Source organism: Schistocerca serialis, unplaced genomic scaffold, assembly GCF_023864345.2.
Source record: "Schistocerca serialis cubense isolate TAMUIC-IGC-003099 unplaced genomic scaffold, iqSchSeri2.2 HiC_scaffold_1185, whole genome shotgun sequence".
In the NCBI taxonomy this organism is placed as follows: domain Eukaryota; kingdom Metazoa; phylum Arthropoda; class Insecta; order Orthoptera; family Acrididae; genus Schistocerca; species Schistocerca serialis.
Window position 1 is genome coordinate 247,501 of NW_026047387.1, and position 5,000 is coordinate 252,500.

General features: G+C 52.7%; 1 non-coding gene across 1 annotated transcript in view; it reads right to left on the reverse strand.

Annotated features, from left to right (window-relative positions):
- Nucleotides 1–368, reverse strand: part of LOC126434290 (small subunit ribosomal RNA) — a 1,910-nt gene extending 1,542 nt beyond the window's left edge. The window contains exon 1 of the ribosomal RNA XR_007579112.1: nucleotides 1–368. This exon is cut by the window's left edge and continues 1,542 nt beyond it. This is a non-coding gene — a ribosomal RNA (small subunit ribosomal RNA).
- Between the last annotated feature and the right edge of the window lie 4,632 nt (nucleotides 369–5,000).

Consider the following 5,000-nt stretch of genomic DNA (forward strand, 5'->3'; position numbering starts at 1 on the left):
ACAACCATGGTAGGCGCAGAACCTACCATCGACAGTTGATAAGGCAGACATTTGAAAGATGCGTCGCCGGTACGAGGACCGTGCGATCAGCCCAAAGTTATTCAGAGTCACCAAGGCAAACGGACCGGACGAGCCGACCGATTGGTTTTGATCTAATAAAAGCGTCCCTTCCATCTCTGGTCGGGACTCTGTTTGCATGTATTAGCTCTAGAATTACCACAGTTATCCAAGTAACGTGGGTACGATCTAAGGAACCATAACTGATTTAATGAGCCATTCGCGGTTTCACCTTAATGCGGCTTGTACTGAGACATGCATGGCTTAATCTTTGAGACAAGCATATGACTACTGGCAGGATCAACCAGGGAGCTGCGTCAACTAGAGCTGAGCAGCCGGCCGCCCGGGAGTGTGTCCCGGGGGCCCGCGCGAACACGCAAGCGTCCGCTCAATTATTCTGCAAACAGGAGGAGGCTGAGCTCCCCTGCACCATACACCTCGAAACCCTCTCAGGTCCCGGCGGCGCGCAGCGCCGTCCTAAGTACTTGGTCGGGTTCGAGAGAGGCGCAATCGCCCGGGGTTTGGCGAGTAGACGCTTTAGGTGCGACCACCCGTGCTCCCAACTGAGCTTGCCGCTGCCGACAGAGGCCCGGGAGCGTGCTGTCGTGGCATTGCCGGCGGGAGACAACACGCGCCACCTACGGTGACCGGCAGCTCCAACGCCAGCGCCACAGAAGGACAAAAGCCCCACTTGGGTGCCGAAGCGAACTCTCCCAGCACAGCGCACGCGCCAACACGTCCGCACAGCTGCGATACAAACCACCTGCGAGAACCGCAGAGGCGACCGAGCAGCAGACGGCGTCGCGGCGCCGAGCGCCGGGCGGCGGCGCATCCTCAGCGCACACAGTCCTCAATCGGACCAGCACACTGCAGATGTCCACCGCGCTTCGCACCGGGCCCGCGAGGACCTACTTTGGCCGCACGGCGCCGCGTGCAGGGTGCGCCGGCGCGCAGCTGCGCCGCCTGCCGCCTCCGTCGGCCGGCGCGCCTGCCAGTGGCCGCCCCCACCAGCCGGCTGTAGCGCGTGCGCCCACGCACCGCGCGGCCAGCACGCCGGGAGGCCCCCCCTCACCGGCCGGGGCCGGTCCCACCCAGCCACCGCCGCGTATCGCTTCACACCCACATGCCATTCACGTTCGTGGGCATGGTGGGTATCGCTGAAACAACCGGTTGGTAGCTCAACCGATCGTCGCCATCACTGATTCACCTCTAGCGAGAACAACCGCACCACAACGGTTTACCAGTTGTTCATTTGCGTAACGTCACCAGCAAACGTAGGCGTCCATCGCCATTTGCAAATTCAACGATTGTTGCATGCCTGTGTCAGGTGTCACGACACACTATGTCTGCCCACATACACGCAACAACATGTGCACGCTTCGCAAACACGTGGAAGGTGGCCCCCGTACGTATGCGATGTCCATTGCGCGAACGACTGTCAACCGGCCTCTGTCGCATGTCGCAGATGTGGAACGCAGTGCACCATGCTATCACGGTGTGTGAGAAGAGACGACAACGTCTGACAACACGCGCCACTACATCAACAGACGGCTCATGCTGATCGCCATCCAGGGCATACCACACTGCAATCCAGCTCTTATAGGGAGACGACACGTAGCTGCGTGCACAACATTTGGACCGCATGGTTCGCCGTTGTTGGCGCAGTCGTTGTACGGTCACATGTACCACGATGTATCATTCAGTACATGAGGACCAATGTGCAGTACAGTGTGTGATTTGGACGTACAATATCAGCGGACAGTTGACACAGGCCATACCACAGCGTAGGCTAAGTGCTTCGCCATGCGAATGCCAATGAACAACTGCGAATGCCAATGAACAACTGCAAAGGGCATTGAGCATGTACGTCCTGCTGCCATCCACATTACAGTGTATAGCTGCAAGGTGTTTAACATGAAGCGATACACTGGGGACCGGGCAGTGCGAGTAGCAAACTATATTGCGGGGGTTGCAGTTAGGCAACACTACACTAATTTAACGCGTCGTATGACAATTACAGAGCAGGTTAAGGCCCAACGTGTGTTGGGTTAAGGCCCAACGTGTGTTGGGTTAAGGCCCAACGTGTGTTGGGTTAAGGCCCAACGTGTGTTGGGTTAAGGCCCAACGTGTGTTGGGTTAAGGCCCAACGTGTGTTGGGTTAAGGCCCAACGTGTGTTGGGTTAAGGCCCAACGTGTGTTGGGTTAAGGCCCAACGTGTGTTGGGTTAAGGCCCAACGTGTGTTGGGTTAAGGCCCAACGTGTGTTGGGTTAAGGCCCAACGTGTGTTGGGTTAAGGCCCAACGTGTGTTGGGTTACAGCGCAATATGGGTTACGTTAAGGGGCAATATAGGTTAGGTTAAGGTACGATATAGGTTAGGTTAAGATACGATATAGGTTAGGTTAAGATACGATATAGGTTAGGTTAAGATACGATATAGGTTAGGTTAAGATACGATATAGGTTAGGTTAAGATACGATATAGGTTAGGTTACGGCGCAACATAGGTTAGGTTACGGCGCAACATAGGTTAGGTTACGGCGCAACATAGGTTAGGTTACGGCGCAACATAGGTTAGGTTACGGCGCAACATAGGTTAGGTTACGGCGCAACATAGGTTAGGTTACGGCGCAACATAGGTTAGGTTACGGCGCAACATAGGTTAGGTTACGGCGCAACATAGGTTAGGTTACGGCGCAACATAGGTTAGGTTACGGCGCAACATAGGTTAGGTTACGGCGCAACATAGGTTAGGTTACGGCGCAACATAGGTTAGGTTACGGCGCAACATAGGTTAGGTTACGGCGCAACATAGGTTAGGTTACGGCGCAACATAGGTTAGGTTACGGCGCAACATAGGTTAGGTTAAGGCGCAACATAGGTTAGGTTAAGGCGCAACATAGGTTAGGTTAAGGCGCAACATAGGTTAGGTTACGGCGCAACATAGGTTAGGTTACGGCGCAACATAGGTTAGGTTAAGGCGCAACATAGGTTAGGTTAAGGCGCAACATAGGTTAGGTTAAGGCGCAACATAGGTTAGGTTAAGGCGCAACATAGGTTAGGTTAAGGCGCAACATAGGTTAGGTTAAGGCGCAACATAGGTTAGGTTAAGGCGCAATATAGGTTAGGTTAAGGCGCAATATAGGTTAGGTTAAGGCGCAATGTAGGTTAGGTTAAGGCGCAATGTAGGTTAGGTTAAGGCGCAATATAGGTTAGGTTAAGGCGCAATATAGGTTAGGTTAAGGCGCAATATAGGTTAGGTTAAGGCGCAATATAGGTTAGGTTAAGGCGCAATATAGGTTAGGTTAAGGCGCAATGTAGGTTAGGTTAAGGCGCAATATAGGTTAGGTTAAGGCGCAATATAGGTTAGGTTAAGGCGCAATATAGGTTAGGTTAAGGCGCAATATAGGTTAGGTTAAGGCGCAATATAGGTTAGGTTAAGGCGCAATATAGGTTAGGTTAAGGCGCAATATAGGTTAGGTTAAGGCGCAATATAGGTTAGGTTAAGGCGCAATATAGGTTAGGTTAAGGTGCAATATAGGTTAGGTTAAGGTGCAATATAGGTTAGGTTAAGTTACAATAGAGGTTAGGTTAAGGCGCAATATAGGTTAGGTTAAGGTACAATATAGGTTAGGTTAAGGTACCGTATAGGTTAGGTTAAGGTACCGTATAGGTTAGGTTAAGGTACAGTATAGTTTAGGTTAAGGTACAGTATAGTTTAGGTTAAGGTACACATTGTTGTAAGGAAAGGTGTAATGGGGGGGGGGGGGGGCGGCCGGTCGGTTTGTTGATTGTGATTATAGTAAGTGGATGCCTGCGGCATCATCTGATTTGCCACGTCAGGATACACCTTTGGCTCATGACAGGCGGCGCTCCGATTCCATGCTTGTGGGAGACCTGTGTCTTTCATTCCTGCCATTGTTTGTGTGCTGTGAGAGGAGGCAGTATTGTGATGTTGGGTGCACCCCTGTGTAGGACATGTGTGGGTGTTGGTGGCTTAGCTGAGCAATGGTGGTTGTCGGGAGGGTGGGATATTCCGTTTTCTGAGTGGACCTCCCAGTCTGGTTATGACAGTGTGGATTGTCTCATGTGGCGGAGAGGATGCACTGGGTGTTGTTCCACGCTGGTGCTTACATATTGTCTGTGTGCGTGTTACAGGCGGAGAGTAGTGCGTGATAAGGGTGTGTGGCTGACGTGTGGTTGTGATTGTGAGCAGAGTCTTTCAGCATGTATACGGACAGTTGTATATATTATCTGTATTCTGATGGGTCTATCTATTACTAATCAGCGCCGTGTATACGTTTAATCCGGTTCCAGTCGAAACTGTTGTATCTCTGTACATTAGTGCCACGGCGAGCGCGCTATGTAGCTACTCGTCTCGGCAGCTTCCACCGGTGTATGGCAAATGATTATAAGCAATGAGTCGAGTCGTCAATACCGATAGTGTGACGTCACATGTCTGGGGTGGGGGACGCTGCGCCCTTCCGGTGGGTCATGGCCTAGAAAGACGCTCCCCACGCAGGGGGGCTTGGACTGTCATAAACTCTTCCGAGTAATATACTTGCCGTACGTTTTTGCGACTGCGAGTGCAACGCCCACCGGTACCGACATGGATGGAGCGCCTCCTAGCTGACCGCTCAGCATCGGCATTCGTACAGAGAGCAACGCGATCGCGTCTCTAGCTCGTAACTGGTACAGCTCGCAGCTCATGTATAGGGACAGCGGGAATGTCGCATATTGGACATAACTCTTCATGAAACGCAAGTTATAGGGGTGGATTGCACATTGCGACTGCGGGAAAAGTCCGCCGTTCATCCGCTGGAGTTGCGAGTTCGGCGGTTGGGGTGGGGCGCCGGTGGAGTGATTGCCGGTCGACGATTTCGTGCGGCAGAGGCGCTGGCGTTGGGGTGCTGTGGTCGACAGAGGACGCAGGCTTTGTGGGTGGG